This window comes from Jaculus jaculus, chromosome 1, assembly GCF_020740685.1.
Source record: "Jaculus jaculus isolate mJacJac1 chromosome 1, mJacJac1.mat.Y.cur, whole genome shotgun sequence".
In the NCBI taxonomy this organism is placed as follows: domain Eukaryota; kingdom Metazoa; phylum Chordata; class Mammalia; order Rodentia; family Dipodidae; genus Jaculus; species Jaculus jaculus.
The window spans coordinates 237,215,017-237,233,020 of record NC_059102.1 but is presented as its reverse complement, the minus strand read 5'-3'; the positions used below and the strand labels follow the sequence as shown (position 1 = coordinate 237,233,020).

General features: G+C 44.3%; 1 protein-coding gene across 9 annotated transcripts in view; it reads right to left on the bottom strand.

Moving 5' to 3' along the window:
- The window catches only part of Chd9 (chromodomain helicase DNA binding protein 9), a 268,879-nt gene that overhangs the window by 214,782 nt on the left and 36,093 nt on the right, over nucleotides 1–18,004 (bottom strand). The window contains exon 1 of one of the 9 annotated variants that reach the window (XM_045161272.1): nucleotides 6,253–6,348. The exons of 7 other annotated variants lie outside the window; for them this stretch is intronic. The gene's annotated coding sequence lies outside the window, so the exon portion shown is untranslated. Of the gene's footprint in view, nucleotides 1–5,884; nucleotides 5,901–6,252; nucleotides 6,349–18,004 lie in introns of those variants that run through there. One more of the 9 variants, XM_045161275.1, reaches the window with a different exon arrangement.

Sequence of the window (18,004 nt, the reverse complement as noted above, 5' to 3'; positions counted from 1 at the left end):
GTGGCCCCATGCATCTACAATTCATTTGCGGTGGTTGGAGGCCCTGGAGTATCCATTCTGCCTCTTCCTCTCTCTAGTACATAAATACATAATCAAAAAATAAAATCATTCTGTTAAGTCTAGTGGTTTTTAAAGCTTTTCAAACATGTGTTTTTGTTTTGACAGGCTCCATGAAAGTTCTATATTCTTACCTATACATCTACTAAACTGATTACCTAAATTTCCAACTAAATCAATCAGTTTTTTTTTTTTTTTTTTTACTTTTACAAGCTGACCTTTCTAGGATTTCATTTTTTGCATTTCTGCATCTGGTTGCCTTTTTCTTCTACATTTATATCACTGATACACATTCAACCCTTTATAGTATCTAAAATTCTCAAAGGTACCAAGAGTAAAATTTTACTATTAATATATTTAACAGATCTTACTCCTCAATTTGTAATCGTATTTCAATTCCTGCTCTAAATTTATATCTTAAGTCCTCCCTCAGTTCTACTGTAGCGAAACCACAAAAGTCCAGTACAATGCCCTATGGCTATATATTCAGTTACCTTAGATAAAGTGTTTAGAGTTAGAAATTTCTCAAGATACTTCAAAAACTAAAAATTTTGGGATTTCATTAACCTTAATTTTTTCCTGGGTCTAGAGATGGCTCAGCAATTGAAAGCACTTACTTGCAAAGCCTGACCACTTGGGTTTGATTCCCCAGTGTCCACATATCCAGACGCATAGGGTGGCCTATGTGTCTGGAGTTTATTTGCAATGGCAGGAGGCCCTGGATTGCCCATTCTTTCTATCCCTCCTTCTCTCCCTCCTTCCCCTTCCTCTGTGCTTGCAAATAAATAATAAAATCTTTTTTAAAAAATATTTTGCTACACTTTAAAATTTTTTTTTTTGATTGGGCTACAAAGATAGCTTAGCAGTTAAGGCACTTGCCTGCAAAGCCTAAGGACCCAGGTTGACTCCCCAGTACCCACTTAAAGCCAGATCTACTAAGTGGCACTGTGTCTGGAGTTTGTTTGCAGTGGGCTAGAGGCCTTGGTGTGCCCATTCTCTTTCTTTGTCTGCCTCTTTCCCTTTTAAATAAATAAACTTTTATTTTTTGTTTTGTCTTATTTTTTGAGGTAGGGTCTCACTCTAGCCCAGGCCTAAATTCACTGACCTGGAATTCACCACAAAGTCTCAGGGTGGCCTCGAACTCACAGTGATCCTCCTACCTCTGCCTTCAAGTGCTACAGTTAAAGGAGTGTGCAACCATGCCTGGCTTCAAATAAATACATTACTTAAACGCACATTTATTTATTTATTTACAACCAGAGACAAAGGGAGAGAATGAGGCCTAGGTAGGAGGAGTTGGAGGCCAGCCTGAGACTACAGAGTGAGTTCTAGCTCAGCCTAGATTACATTGAGACCTACCTCAATAAATAAATAAATAAATAAATAAATAAATAAAATAAGTATATAAAATGACTTTCTGCCAAAGCTCAACTCTACAACTCTTTGGGGTTTTTAAAAATATTTTATTTTTATTTGAGAGAGAGAAAGAGAGGGGGAGAATGGCATGCCAGGGCCTCTAGCCACTGCAAATGAACTCCAGATGCATGCACCACCTTGCACATCTGGCTTTATGTGGATACTTGGGAATCGAACGTGGGTCCACTAGCTTTGCAAGCAAATGTCTTAACTGCTAAGCCCTTTCTCCAGCCCCAACTCTTTGTTTTTTGGGTTTTTTTTTTTACTTTTTAAAAAATATATTTTATTTATTTGAGAGAGAAAGAGGTAGAGAGAAAGACAGAGAGGAATGGGCATGCCAGGGCCTCCAGCCACTGCAAACAAACTCCAGATGCATGTGCCTCCTTGTGTATCTGGCTTACTTGGGTCCTGGAGTCAAACAGGGATCCTTTGGCTTTGTAGGCAAGTGTCTTAACCACTAAGCCATCTCTCCAGCCTGAGAGGCTGTTTTCAACAGGTCTTCTGAAGGTGGTTCAAGGATTTTCCTAGGACTGCCCTCCAGCCCAGAGAGCTACAGCTCTTTGTTTTTAAGCCTTTGAGATATATATTACTTATCTGCAAGCAGAGAGAGACTAAGAGACAATGGGTAAACCAGAGCTGCCAGCTTCTACAAATAGACTCCAGATGCACACACCACTTTGTACATCTGACTTTACGTGGGTATTGGGGAATCAAACCAGGGTTGTTAGGCTTTGCAGGCAAGGGCCTGAACTGCTGAACCATCTCTCCAGACCCACCTCTGCCTTTTCTTAAAACTTCATTTTTTTTTTTTTCATTTCGGATGACAGGTCTTATGAGATACATAGAATTCTAAAATTGTCGAAGTGGAGGAAACTGTAGAAATCTGAGTTCATAGGGGTCAAGACACCTGACTATAACTACATAGCTGATTAAGTGACAGATGTGATTCATTTTCTTTAACTAGCACACTTTTCCACTCAAGAGGATTTCACTGGGATCATAAGCACATTTTTTTTTTAATTTTTGCTCCTAACAGTATTTCTATGTCTCATAGTCAATCCACCAGCTGTTGGGGGTGGGGTGGGGGAGGGACAGCATACTACAATATACACTTCCCTGAAATTGTTAAGGATGACAAAGATATACTTAACCAAATCTAGTAGACAACTGCTTCATGAGCTCAGTGCATCTCATGTCCCTATTGTAGTCTGTTACACTGGAAACTGTAAAGACTGTGACTTACCAATACTTTGTAACACACTGTCACTATTTAATGTGATTATTTATTTATTTATTTATTTATTTATTTATTTATTTATTTTGAGACAGGGTCTTGCTAGTCCATCCCTAGCTGGCCTATAACTTTATCTTGCAAGGATCCTCCTTCCTCTATGTGTAGGTGCTGGAATTTCAGCCTGTGCTACCACCACTCCTGGCTCAGTTATTAAAGCCTGAAAAATGTTATACACTGTAACTACTTAGTGTAAATGGTTAAAGCCACATTAGAAATGGAAGTCTTCCCAGATACCTGCTCCAAGCAACAGATGTATTTCATTTAACATGTATCAAATATTAAGACTGTATGATGCCTTCTGTTAGCAAGAAGGTACATACCTAAATTAAAATTTTGAGTGTGGTTCAGAGGTAGCATACATGCCTAGCATACATGAGGTTCTGGGTTCTATCCCCAGCACCACAAGAAAAATAAAAATAGGGCTGGAAAGATAGTGTTTGCAAAGCCTAAGGACCCAGGTTTAATTCTCCAGTACCCACATAAGCCAGATGTACAAGGAGGCGCATGCGTTTGGAATTCATTTGCAGTGGCTGGAGGCCCTGGAGCACGCATAATCTCTATCTCTACCTCTCTCACACACAAAATGGGTAAATTAAAAAAAAAAAAAAAAACCAAAAAACTTTTAAGGCTGGAGAGATGACTTAGCAGTTAAGGTGCTTGCCTGCAAGGCCTGAGGACCCATGTTCAACACTCCAGAGCTGACATAAACTAAATGCACAAGGTGATACCGGTACACAAGGTCACACATGTGCACAAGAAGGCACACACATATGGAGTTCGACTGCAGTGGCTTGAGGCCCTGGTGTGTCAATTCTCTATCACTTATCCCTCTCTCTCTCTCTCTCTCTCTCTCTCTCTCTCTCTCTCACTCTCACTCTCACTCTCACTCTCACACACTCACACACATTAAAAAAAAAAATAAGTGCAGGGCGTCCCAGCACTCGAGGTAGGAGGATTGCCGTGAGTTCAAGGCAACCCTGCGACTCCACAGTGAATTCCAGGTCAGCCTGGGCTAGAGTGAGACCCTACCTCGAAAAACAATAAATAAATAAATAAATATACTAATAAATAAATCGCCTAGCGTGATGGTGCAACTCTTTAATCCCAGCACTCGGGGGCAGAGGTCAGAGGATCGCCAGGATTTCAAGGCCACCCTGAAAGAACATAGTTAATTCTAGGTCTGCCTGGGCCAGAGTGAGACCCTACCTCAAAAACCAAAAAGTAAAAATAAAAATAAATAACTTTTATAAATTTAAGAAAATGCAAAAACACAACGGTCAATCTATGCACTGCTAAAAACCCTTCTCCCTCCCCCTGTGGCGTCCTCTGCCTCCAGTGCAAAGGAGTGTTTTGTAACCCTGGTGGTTTTTATAAGGGTATTGTATAATTATGTTCAAAGTTTAGGTATAGAGTAACATTACTCAAAATATGGGGCTGGAGAGATGGCTAGGTGTTTAAAGGCACTTGCTTGCAAAGCCTGATGGCCTGGGTTTAATTTCCCAGGACCCATGTAAAGCCAGATGCCCAAAGTGCTGCTTGTGTCTGGGGTTCATTTGGAGCGCAGGAAGCCTTGGTGTGCCTCTCATTCCCCTCTCTCCCTCTTTCTCCCTCTTTCTTTCTCTCTCTCTCCCTCGTCTCTTCTCTGATTGCAAATAAACTCTAAAAAAAATATGCCTTCTCTCCTGTTCAAGTCATAATTGGTTTAGTAGAACGGGTGACTATTAAGTTTAAAAAGGCAAAAACCGGCATGCAAAACTGGAGAGAAAGCTAAATGATAATAATGAATTTATTAATGGGGATAAACTATTTATTAAAGGACATTCTTGGAGGGATGAGTATTCCATCTACATGAATCAAAGTCACAATAGTGTCAAACCCCTGGCTTCTAGGAAAATAATTTGTATAGCACTGTTCATACCGCAAGTATATACCACAACTTTAATCCCTGTCTATTTTGTTCTGAAAAGTTTTGTTTTCCCTGCCTCTTTAAAAAAAAAAAAAAACGGCAAAACAAAACCAAAAAAGGAACAAGCAAATCACTTTCCGAGCTGGCAGTGGCTCAGTCTACTAACACCCAGGCTTTTCAGGTCGTACTAGGCTTCGAGATGGATCTCCTCCTCCGAAGGGAGCCCAGGAACCACCCATCTCGTCCCACACCCAGACCAGACACTGCGAAGAGCAGCAGCGGGGCAGGCGGGCCATGGTCAGGGGCTAGCTAGGTGTCACTGCAGACGTGGAGAGAGGTCCTGGGGCTTTGGATCGCGGTGTGGTGGGGGGGTGGCGGGTAGGATGGGGGAGAGGCACGGCGCGAGGAACCCAGAGGAGAGGCCTGGGAAAGTGCCTGGGGCGTCCTCTTCTCCGGGGCACCCAGCACTCGCCGCGGGTCGCCCTGTCATGAGTCACCGAGGCGAGCGACAGCGGGCTGCTCGGGAGGGGTGGGGGCGAGAGAGCCTGCAAGGATGAGGGAGGGAAGCCCGACCCTCGGCGGGGAAGCCGGCCCCGAGGGAAGGCCCTGACCTCACGAGGAGCAAGGGGAAAAAAAGAGGGGGGGGGGAGAACCCCGGCCTGTTCCACGCCCTGCCTTCACCTCCATCCCACGACGCAACAGGCGCGGCGACCCGGTCCCGACCCCGTCCGGGGTCTTCCCCCTCCCACCTCCCCAACTGGGCAGCAGCCCGCAGCCATGACAGGCGCGGGGCGAGCCGCAGGCTGGCTGGGCCGCACGTGCGGGCAGCGCCCCCTCCCCGGCCTCCCCGCGCGCGCCCCGCCCCGGCCCCTCACCTCTCGGCCCGAAGCACACACTCCCCCGCCAGGGGGGCACGAGCGGCCGCAGCGGGCACGTCCTCGCCCGCCGCCCGCGAGCCGGCTCTCGCGTCCAGGAAAGACCGAGGCGCCCCCCCCCGCCGCCCCCCGGACTCCTCCGAGACTGACACGCGCGGCTGGCTAGCCGGGCGGGGGCAGCTCCCAGGGACCACCCGGCTGACACAACCCGTCCGCGCCCCTCTCTCTCGGTCCACCAGTTGAGCGGTGGCCGCCGCCTCGGCGGTGTCCCCGGGGCTTCCGGAACCTTCCCCGCCCCCCACGCTGGAGGTAGCGGGTGGCAGCGGCGGCACTTACCGGCGGCACAGCCAGGCCCCCCTGTCAGCGCGGGGCCGGGAGGGAGAGGAGGGAGGAGTGAAAGGGCACCGCCCCCCTGCCCCCCCCCCGCACCGCCACGCACCCGTCTGATTGGTCCAGTTCACTGCCCCCCCCCACTCAGCGCGACCCCACCAGCCCCTGCGAGCGGCACTCCCGCAACACCGGCGCTCTCATTTGCATATTTGTACCCGCGCTGCTGATTGGCCCGGCCGTGCAGCGGGGGCGGCCGTGACCGCCGCCGCCGCCGCAGCTCGGGTCGGAGCTCTGTGCTCGGCTGTCGGGCAAACCCAGAAGGGAGGGTTTCCCCCCTCCCCCGCGCCCCGCTTCTCGGTTCTTCTTTTCCTCACCTCCTTGGCCCGACCTTAGGGCGGAGGGTGGCGCGTCGCTGGGGTCACCGCCCTGCTCCAACATGGCCCCGCGGAGCCGCCGACCCAATCGTCAACGCGGTTACTCCCGGAGCCCTAGGCGGCCTCGGAGGAGGAGGAGGAAGGTGGGGGTGGCGGGGAGGACGAGCAGGGATGGGGGAAAGGTTGGGACCGGGCGCCCTCTGGCCGGTGTGCGGAGCAATGCAGTGGCCCAGGCTGCTCCACGCCGCCGTTCCCGGCCGGGGACGCCACGTCAGGCCGCGCCCTCACCGATGGCCTCTCCCACCCGCCGCCGCCGCCGCCGCCGCCACCTCCTCGCGCCGCCGCCACGTCAGGCCCCGGCGGACACGCCCCGGCCCGCGAGCTGACGAGTGGCGGGGTCGGCACCCCCGGTCAATGTCGCGCGGACATCTCGGCCACAGCTCCCGGAACCTTCTTCTCAAACGTGCATTCTGACCCACGCTCTCCCTTCCCGCCCAGCCCCCGGCCCCGGCGACACGCGCGCGTGCTGCGATGACGCAGCGATTCCGAGCACCTGCCGCGCAGGAGGCGCCGGAGGGACCCAGCGGGAGGGCAAGAGCCAAAAACCTACGTGCCCTGGGTTCAAGGCTCACGGGGGGAAGGGGTACCGAGAAAACAAAAGAGGTGCCAAATTAATAGGAGGGGGCACATTTAAAAAAAAAAAAAAAAACAGGAAGAAGACCTTGGGACACCTGAGTTCTTCCTGTCACTAATTAACTGAGTTGACCTACATTAAATCATAACGTGTCCCTGGGCCTTGGCTTTCTCTTATGCAAAATGAAAAGTCTGGATAAGACTTCTGTAAGCCTTTTTAGATTTTGTTAAGGCCCAGAGCTGACCTTATAATGTAATATAAAATTTTTGAGTCCATGTTCAAGGGTGAGCTAGCACAAAAATAATTGAGTATTTGCACTTCAGTAAATCTGCCTGTTCAAAACTGTTGACTGCTTTCAAATCCAGTATGGATGAGAGTTAACATCCTGAATTTGAGATCAGAAAGGAGTATCCAGATGGTTTATGCCTGACCAGAGTGGCCGTGGTATACAAAGTGCTACTAGCCCATTTTTATTTTTGTTTTGTTTGGTTTTGGTTTTTCGAGGTAGGGTTTCGCTCTAGTCCAGGCTAACCTGGAATTCACTATGGAGTCTCAGGGTGGCCTCAACTCACAGCAATCCTCCTACCTCAGCCTCCCAAGTGCTGGGCTTAAAGGCGTGCGCCACCATGCCCGGCTTAGCCGATTTTTGTTTTTAAGTGCTAGGGATGGGAACCCTACAGCCTTGCACGTGCTAGTCAAGCACTCTGCCAGCTAGCCTCAGTGATCTCTTTACATAAGGGAATACCCATGACCTCCACAGCAGATCCATACAATTCTTCTTAGGTGTTTTTGTTGTTGTTGTTTGTTTGTTTGTTCCCCAAGGTAGAGTCTCTAGCTTAGGCTAACCTGGATCTCACTTGGTAGACCCAGGCTGGCCTCCAAATCACTGGATCCCCCTACCTCTGCCTCCCCAGTGCTGAGATTAAAGGCGTGTGCCACCAAGCATGGCTACCATGTAACTTTTGACTAGATACCGAGAGGAAACTGTACCAGAAAGAAGTTACAATTACAGCTGTGATTCCCCTCAAGGATACTTAATAACAAACCCATAGAGACCTGGGAAAACATGCACAGGCACAACCTGAGAACTCCTTACCCTACTTCTTTTTTTTTTTTAATTTTTATTTATTTATTTTTTTCAAGTGACAGAGAGAATGGGCGCATCCAGGGCCTCCAGCCACTGCAAATGAACTACAGATGCATGCACCCCTTTGTGCAGCTGGCTTACACGGGTCCTGGGGAATCAAACCGGGGTCCTTAGGCTTCACAGGCAAGCACCTTAACTGCTAAGCCATTTTCCCAGCCCTCTTTACCCTAATTCTTATTTGTATGCTGCTCTATTTTGCAACTTCAAAGAAGTAGGTATCCCCTGTAAATTTAAAAAAAAAAAAAAAATTCTTAGCTACTTTAAAGAACTTTCCTCCCTGTCATCTGATGGGAAACATATTCTTTTGAATATAGCTCTCTGAAAATTACTTACACTGAGTGATTAAAGAACATCAATAAGTATCAATATATTGCACCCTATCAATGCATGCCCTCAAAAATATTAGAACTTATTCCTATCACAAATAGTTTCCAGAATGCTGCTTAATTTTTTAAAATATATTTTTAAATTTATTAACAATTAAGAGAGGCAAGCTGGGTATGGTGGCACCATACACCTTTAATCCCAGCACTTGGGAGGCAGAGGTAGGAGGATCACCGTGAGTTTGAGGCTACCCTGAGACTACATAGTGAAATCCAGGTCAGCCTGGACTAGAGTAAAGCCCTACCTCGAAACCGCCCCCCCCCCAAAAAAAAAGGAAAAAAGAAAGAGAGGCAGATAAAAAGAGAATGGGCACTGGGCACACCAGGGCCCCTAGCCACTGCAAACGAACTCCAGACACATGTACCACCTTGTGTATCTGGCATATGTGGGTCCTGGAGAATCAAACCTGGGTCCTTGGGTGTTGCAGGCAAGTGCCTTAAGCACTAAACCATCTCTCTGGCCCTCATTTTATTAATTATTATTTATTTTTATTTTATTTATATTTTGGTTTTCAAGGTAGGGTCTCACTCTAGCCCAGGGTGACCTGGAATTCCCTATGTAGTCTCAGGATAGCCTTGAGCTTACAGTTGTCCTCCTGCCTCTACCTGGGATTAAAGGCGTGCACCACCACACCCAGCTTCTTCATTTTACTTTTTGAGGCAGAGTCTCACTCTAGCCAAAGGTGGCCACAAATTTATAGTAATCCTGTTACCTCAGTCGCCCCAAGCACTGGAATGTTTAACATGTCTGTTTTAATGTCTCATTCCTCACTATAGAGCTGAAACTTCTCATTGTTTCTACCAAACAACTCTCTTTTCTACTTTTTGGTATTTCTATGTTATATGAACTTAAATACAGATAAAGTTTAGAATTTTATCATGTTCTAAGGAAACACTGATGGGGGGGGTTCCTCCTTTGAGGAAAGCACATGAATTCTGTTAACATCTATTTTGTTCAGTGACTGTATTTCACATTTTGTTGTTGATAGTGGCTTTGGTTTGTTGAGACAAGGCCTTGCTATATAGCCCAGGTTGGCCTTGAATTTATGATACTCCTACCTCAGACTTCCAAATTCTAGGATTACAAGTGTGGCCCACCATGTCCAGCTCTTCACTTATTGAAGCCTAGGTGGTATTCTCAGTCACTGAATTTCTGGATATATGGACTCTGGAAAAGGTATAGCCAAGAATGATTCAGAATCTCAGCCATTATGAGCCACGTGTGTACATATTACATTCTGGAACTGAAACGAACAACAAAACATACCATAAACAACATCAAAATCAGTACCAGGGGCTGGAGAGATGGCTTAGTAGTTAAGGCACTTGCCTACAAAGCCTAAGGACGCAGGTTTGATTCCTCAGAACCCAAGTAAGCCAGATGTACAAGGTGGCATATGTGTCTGGAGTTCATTTGTAGTGGCTAGAGGTCCTGCTGTGTCCATTCTCTCTCCCTCTCTCCCTCTCTCTCTCTCTCTCTCTCTCTCTCTCTCTCTCTCTCTCTCTCTCTGCCTTCCTCTCTCTGTGTCACAAGTGAATAAATAAACATTAAAAATCAACACTGGTCGGGGGGGAGAGGGAATTACCATGGGATTTTTTTTTATAATCATGGAAAATGTTAATAAAAATTTAAAATTTAAAAAGAAAATCAACACTGGCCTACCATTGCCATGGAATGTTGTCCCACGCCAAGCAATGGCCACTCTAGACCTATACAGACTCCTTCCTTCCCATGCTAAAGGAAGAATGGTTCCATTCCTACCCAAACCAAAAGTCCTTCAAACCAAAAAGGCTTCATTCACATTCCATAATTGAGGTCACCAGAAAGTCTGTGCTAAGATGCAGAGACCCTCCACCCCATAAATGAAACATCCTACCATAGGCATCACTTACTGAAATTTAACCATTCTTGGGCACTATGTTAAAGGTTTATACATATTATTTCATTAGCCTTCAAAATGAGTCAGTGCCAGGTATGGTGGGGCATGCCTTTAATCCCAGCACTCGGGAGGCACGTGTAGGAGGGAGGATTGCTGTGAGTTTGAGGCCACATTGAAACTACATAGTGAATTCCAGGTCAGCCTGGCCTAGAGAAAAAAAATATATATATATTAAGGAAGGGATTATTTTTTCTCATTTTACTGATGGAAAAATCCAAAGTCTTGCCTTAGTTATATATACAGTTGTTGAAGAACAAAAATAATATCCAAACACAGAACTGCCTGGTCCTGTATCCTGCCATGCTGATCCACACTTGAACCTGCATTTCCAATTCCATGTAACTTCTTCCTTCTCCCATTGCTTCTTTCTTCCCTTCCTCCTATCCATCCTTCTATCCATCCTTCCTTCCTTTCAACTAATTTGGCAACTTTAGAAGGGAAATTCTCTGCAAAGACATTGCAATTCAGATCACTAAAGACTATTTCACAGTGCAAATTTATGTACTTTTTCTATGAGCTTCAGGAATATGAACTAATCCTCAGGGGTGCACCACCATGCCTGGCTAATGGTTTCTTATATATGACACACTGAAAGTATGTGACAGAAGAATACAGATAAACTTGACTTCCTTGGTGCCTCATTTAAGTACCTGTTTACTTTGGTGGGGGGGGGGGGAACAGATAAGTCTTGGAACTGCAAAACTAAGGGTTAGACATTATTTTAGTAATTTCTGCAAAAGTGATGCCCATGTGTTCCCAAACAAGCCAGTGCTAGTGGATGAGGATAGGCCCCGAGGTGCCATAGACCTAAGAATGAGAGGGACCTAAGAATGAGAGGTACACAGATCTCGGATTGTCAGAGTGAAAAGGACTGGAGGACCTGCTCATAGTAACATGGTACTGGCTAGGAACAGTTGATCCCCACAATTTTCTCTTTCTTTTTTCTCTTTCACATAGGGTCTCATATAGCCCTGGCTAGCCTTGAGTTCACTACATAGTTGAAGATGGCCTTGAACTACAAAATGTTTCTTAAAGCAAAAAGGCACCACTATCTAAACTGAGATGGACCTTAATCCCTCTGCCTCTACATGCCTAATCGGATTACATATGTGAAGCATAACCTCTGACTTCCCCCAACTTTCTATAGGTTGGGACAACAGTGACTTTATCCTTGCTAAAATATGCTTTATATTAAGTACTATCAGTCAGATGCATGCATCCCTGGAGCAAGGATCTCAGGATCAAGCTCTACAAATGACTCTAATGGTTTTATCTATTATAGGTTGCTGGGAAGCTATGCAGGAAAAACTGCCCAGAGTTACTCCGAATAGTCATGACAATTATGATTCAAGATGGATGAAGCCCTGTTAAATTGAATCCATATAGCATGGAATAGTAAAAACAACCCTGAAAAAGAAAGTTGAAGGACTCACACTTCCTGATTTCAAAACTTACTCTAGTGTTAATAGCAACCCAAGCATAAGGGTAGACATATAGATCAATGGAATAGAACAGGAACATAAACCCCTACACATATAGTTGACAGAAGTATTGAGAAAATTAAATTGTGAAAGAATAGTCCTTTAAAGAAATGGTACTAGGACACCTGAATACTCATACCACTCATTCTAGAGAATGAGGTTGGAACCCTACCTCAAACTATACGCACACATGCCATGCACACAACCCAAAGGGGCCACGCTAAATTTAAGAGGTAAAGTTATAAAACTCTAGGAAAACAGAAGTAAATCGTCATCAAATGGAACTTCCATACTTCACAGGAGGCTACTGGAGAGTAAAAAGAGGGCTGGGGATGCAGAGTGCTTGCCTGGTATATGCAAGGGTTCTGTCAGCAGCTCCATATAAACTGCTGTGATGGCACGCAGCTGTAATGGTACACCGGTAATTCCAGCAGTGGAAGTCAGAGGCAAGAAGATCAGAAGATCAGCCCTAGCTTCCTAGGTAGCTTGAGGCCAGATTGGGCCATATGAGACCTTGTCTCAAACAAAACAAAGCCAAAAAAGAGAAAACTCAATTAGAAAGTGGTCAAAGTGTGGGCTGGGGAGATGGCTTAGCCCTTAGAGGCACGTGCTTGCAAAGGCTGTCAGCCTGAATTAAATTCCCCATGACCCACATAAAGCCAGATACACAATGTGGTGCATGCATCTGGAGTTCAAGCCCTGGTGCTCCCATTCTCTCTCTCTCATTCACTCTCTCATCTTTCTCTCCCTCAAGTAAATAAAATATTTGTTTAAGAGAAGAAAGTGGTCCAAGTATCTGAAAAGACATTTCTCCAGAGAAAATATACAAATAGCTAATATGTACATGAAAAGATACCAAATACACTAATTTGTCAGAACACTGCAAATCACAAAACAATACCACTTCATACTTATTAGAATGGATATACTAACTAAAGGCACAATAACAAGTATTGAAGATTTGGAGAAATTAGAACCTCCTACTTTACTGGTGGGAATGTTAAATTATGCAGCTATTTGATAAAACAGCTCTTCCCAAAGTTAAACATAGTTACCAAAAAACAAACAACAACAACAAAAAAAAAAACAACATAGCAACACAAAAGAAATGAAAAGTATCAAGCTGGGTGTGGTGGTGCATGCCTTAATCCTAACCCTCCAGAGACAGAGGTAGGAGGATTGCTGAGAGTTCAAGACCAGCCTGGAACTACAGAGTGAGTGCCAGGTCAGCCAGGGCTAGAGTGAAACAGAAAGAAAGAAACGTGGTGGCACATGCCTTTAATCCCAGCACTTGGGAGGCAGAGGCAGGAGGACCGCCATAAACTTGAGGCCACCCTGAGACTACAGAGTGATTTCCAGGTCAGTCTGAGCTAGAATGAGACCCTACCTTGAAAAAGCAAAAAAAACAAAAAAAGAAAGGGGGGGGGGTTAAGGAAGGAAAGAGAAAAAGAAAGGAGAAAAAAAGGAAGGAAGGAGGGAAGGGAAGGAAGGAAGAAAGGAAAAAAGGGAGGGAGGGAAGCAAGAAAGAGAGGGAGGGAGGGAGGGAAGAAGGAAAAAGCATCTATACAACAAACTGTATACAAATGTTCAAAATTATTCCTATAGCCCCCAAGTGGAAATGATACAAAAAACTAACCATCAACTAGTAAGTGAACAAACAATGGTATGCTCATATAATAGACTACTTACTGTATTATTCAATCATAAAAGGATTAAGTACCAATACAATAAGGATGAACTTGGCAAACTTAATGCTAACTAATGAAATCTGCCTATAATCCCAGCACTTGGAAAGCTGAGACAGGAGAATGAAATGAATTCAAGGTCAGACCAAACTCTCTCAAAGAATTAAAAATAGGGCTAAAGAGATTTCTCAGTGGTTAAGGCACTTGCCTACAAGGCCTAATGACCTAAATTTAATTTCCCCAGTTTCCAAGGAAAGCCAGATGCACAAAGTGGCACATGCATCTGGAGTTTGTTTGCAGTGACTGGAAGTCCTGTTCTTTCTGTTCAATCTCTCTCTCTCTCTACTTGAAAACAAAACAAAACAAAAAAACACTTCAAACAGAGCTGCGGGGGGGGTGGGTGGCTCACTTGCTACTGAAGCCTAAGTACCTGAGTTCAATTATTATTCTATAATCCCAGCATTCTGACTGCAAGATAGGAGGTAGAGACAGGAGAATTTCTCTTAAACTTAGAAGCTCAGCAAAGAACAACAAACAGAACGAGGGAGTAAAGGAGATAGAGGGACTAGAGATGTAGCTCAACTGTAGCTTCATGCATGAAGCCCTGGGTTTGTAGGATGGCATAAAGCTAGATGTGGCAGTGCACACCTGAAATTCCAGCATAAATTTACAGTCACCTTCAGCTGCCTAACAAAATGGAGGCCAACCTAGGCTACATGAGACCCTGTCTCAAAAAAACAGAAACAAAAAGGCAGGGACTGACACCTGAAAGTTGTCCTTTAACATCCACTAGCATTCTGTAGCACATGTACACCTACACATGCATGCATACTAAAAGAACAACAGGGACTGGGGAGATTGATCAGTGGTTAAGGCACTTGCTTGCAGAGCCTGATTGCCCAGGTTCAGTTCCTCAACACCTATGTAAAGTCAGATGCACAAAGTGGGGCAGGCATCTAGAGTTTGCAGTGGCAAGAGACTCTGGCATGCCCATTCTCCTTCTCACTCTCTCTTTCCTTGCAAATAAATAAATAAAAATTTTAAAAAACAACAAAAACAAGCCAGGCATAGTGGCTCGCACTTTTAATCCCAGCACTCTGGGGGTTGAAGTAGGAAGATCACTATGAGTTCAAGGCCACCCTGAGACTACAGAGTGAATTCCAGGTCAGCCTGGGCTAGTGCAAGAAAACAACAAGAAAAACTGTTCTTTCATAGACCTACATAAGTACTTACTAATGTTAGAGTATACTTTTAAATATTTTATTTTTTTATATATTCTTAACTTGAATCCATTACTCCATTGTATCATAGGAGATAATGTCCATTTCTCTGTAGTGGTGAAAAGAAGCTTCAGCAACCCAGAGGGTTTGCTACTCCAGGAAACCACCTGAAAGAATTCTAGTTGATTCATCACTGAGTAAAGCCTAACTTCACATTGGCTCCCTGGGAGCTAGAAAATTGCCTCAACTCAGTGAAGAGCATGGGTGGTTATTTTATTTATTTATTTATGTATTTATTTTGACAGGAGAGAAGAGTATCCCTAGAAAGCTCTTTAGACGTCTTTTCTAGGCTCTAGGCTCTTGTTCACGAAAATAGAAGCAAGGGTAGATAGGCTGGAGCTTCAGCACCCCAAACATCATTCAGCAGTGTGCTCAACACAACAGTTGCAACCTAGAGGCAGCTGATAATGACAACAGCCAAAGACCCTGGGGAGCCAAGGAGTGTTTTTCATAAGCCCCATTTGATCAGGGGCATATCTTGGACTCTCCAAGCTTCACCTTGCTTACTGCCTGCTTTTAGCCAGGAATACTTCAAAGCCTGATCCTACTTGATATTCAAGTCTCACATGTTGAGCTTTCATAAACAGCTGCTTGTTTTTCCTCTCTTAAAAGAACTCAGATGCCGGGCGTGGTGGCGCAGGCCTTTAATCCCAGCACTTGGGAGGCAGAGGTAGGAGGATCGCTGTGAGTTCGAGGCCACCCTGAGACTACAAAGCGAGTTGCAGGCCAGCCTGGGCTAGAGTGAGACCCTACCTCATAAAAACCACACACACAAAAAAAAATATTCAGGAGGAAAAAAAAAAGTTGTATTGTCATCCTTGCTAAAACATCCCTGAGCATATGACTCCCTGTGTTTGTGTACTTGATTCTTGGTGTAATCAAAGCATTCCTGGAAAAGTGCATATGAATCAGGCTTGGAGGGGGAGTGCAATTATGAAATCGAGCTGTTATTTGAAAAAACGATTCATTTTTTTTAATGTAGGCTCTCTATACCAGGCTGACCTGGAACTCACTCTGTAGCTCCAGACTCAGCCTCCCAAGCATCTTTCTTTCTTTCTTTCTTTTATTGTTGTTGCTTGTTTGTCTTATTTTTGTTTTATTCGAGGTAGGGTCTACCCTTATCCAGGCTGACCTGGAATTCACTATGTAGACTCAGGCTGGCCTCAAACTCACGGTGATCCTTATACATCTGCCTCTTGAGTGCTGGGATTAAAGGCATGCACCACCATGCCTGGCTCCAAGTGTCTTTCAATAAGCCTATAGTAGAACCTCTTTAAGTGTCAGGCACATATATATCCAATAAAATGGACACAGTTCTCATGTCAAATAATTTGTTGAAGTAAACACATACAAACTCATTTTTTTTTACTATTTTTATATTACCAATTTATTATTTTATTTATCATCTACAGGTAATATAATTGTGTTTAAAAAGGATATGTGGGCCAGGCACACACCTTTAATCCCAGAATTTAGGAGGCAGAAGTAGGAGGATCACCGTGAGTTTAAAGGCAGCCTGGGACTACAGAGAGAGTTACAGGAGAGCCTGGGCTAGAGTGAGACCCTACCTCAAAAAACTCAAAATAAATAAATAAATAAATAAATAAATAAATAAAAAGTATGTGATATCTATACCACTTAGCCTAAGGTCTGGTGGAGCTAGAACATATTTTTCTAATCAACTTCTTTGCTTCAGAGGCTGCTTATTTTCCAAAGAAACCCATCCTGGTTCAATTTAAATCAATCCTAGTTCAATTGAAATTTAAATAGCACCTGGAGGCCCTGACTTGCGTCTCCTCGTTTTTTATTTTTGCATGTGCATATGTGTGTGGTATATGTACTTATACAGACATGTTTTCATATGTGTGTGGGTACACGCATGTATGTGGAGGCCAGAGGTCGATGCTTTTCTCTACTGCTCTCTACTTCATTTTCTTGAGACATGTTTTGTCATGGAACTCAGAGCTGGCTGATATGGCTAAACAAGCTATCCAGCGATGCCTGCGGGTCTTCTTCCCTCCACTATGCCTGGCTTGTGACAGGACTGTGAAGAGTCCCAGCCCTTTCCTCTTTTTTTTTTTTTTTTTTTTTTTTGGTTTTTCGAGGTAGGGTCTCACTCTGGTCCAGGCTGACCTGGAATTAACTCTGTCATCTCAGGGTGGCCTTGAACTCATGGCAATCCTCCTACCTCTGCCTCCTGAGTGCTGGGATTAAAGGCGTGTGCCACCACGCCGGCCCTTTCCTCATTTTTAATGATTATAATTTGGTCACCATCTTTCTGTTTCATTCCACTACTTGGTTTTTGGAAAAACCTTCCAAAACTTCTATATACTTGTTACTAACAAAACAAATTTGGACTGTTGATATAGCTCATGGGCAGAGGGCTTGTCTGGAATGTAGAAGGCCTTGAGTTCAATCCCCAGCACTGGCAAAAAAAAATTCTTTTCCATTCACAATTACCATACACATTCTTGGATTTTTCTCCCTAGCACTTTAAATTTTTCTTTTCTTATTTTTTTTTTTTCTTTTTTTGAGAGGAGGACTTTGCTCTCGCTCAGGCTGACCTGAAATTCACTATGTAGTCTCAGGATGGCCTCAAACTCACAGTGATCCTCCTACCTACCTCTGCCTCCCAAGTGCCAGAATTAAAGGCAAGCACTACCATGTCCGGCTCCCTGGCACTTTTTTAAATCACAGGGTCAGCTTTTTCTTACCTCATATGGATTTCTTTTTCCTTTCAACTATGCTTGCAAGTTTTAAAAAAAATTTTTTAATTGTATTTATTGATTTGCAAGCATAGACAGAGAGAGAAATGAGAGACAGAGAGAATGGGCACACCAGTGCCACCAGCTATTGCAAATGAACTCTCCAGATGCATGAATCACATTGTGCATCTGGCTTTACGTGGGTATTGGGGAATCGAACATGAGTCCATCTCTCCAGCCCTATATTTGCAAATTTAATGTGAGAAAATATGATTTAAAATAATTTAAGATATATGTTTCTTTTCTTTCCAACTTTATTAAGATATTATATATATATTATATATATATATTACATATACATATATTATATATATATATATATGTGTGTGTATGTATGTATGTATCTGTATAGCTGGGCTTGAGAGATGGCTCTCAATGGTTAAAGACTTGTAAAGCCTAATGGTCCAGGTTCAATTCCCTAATACATAAAGCCAGAT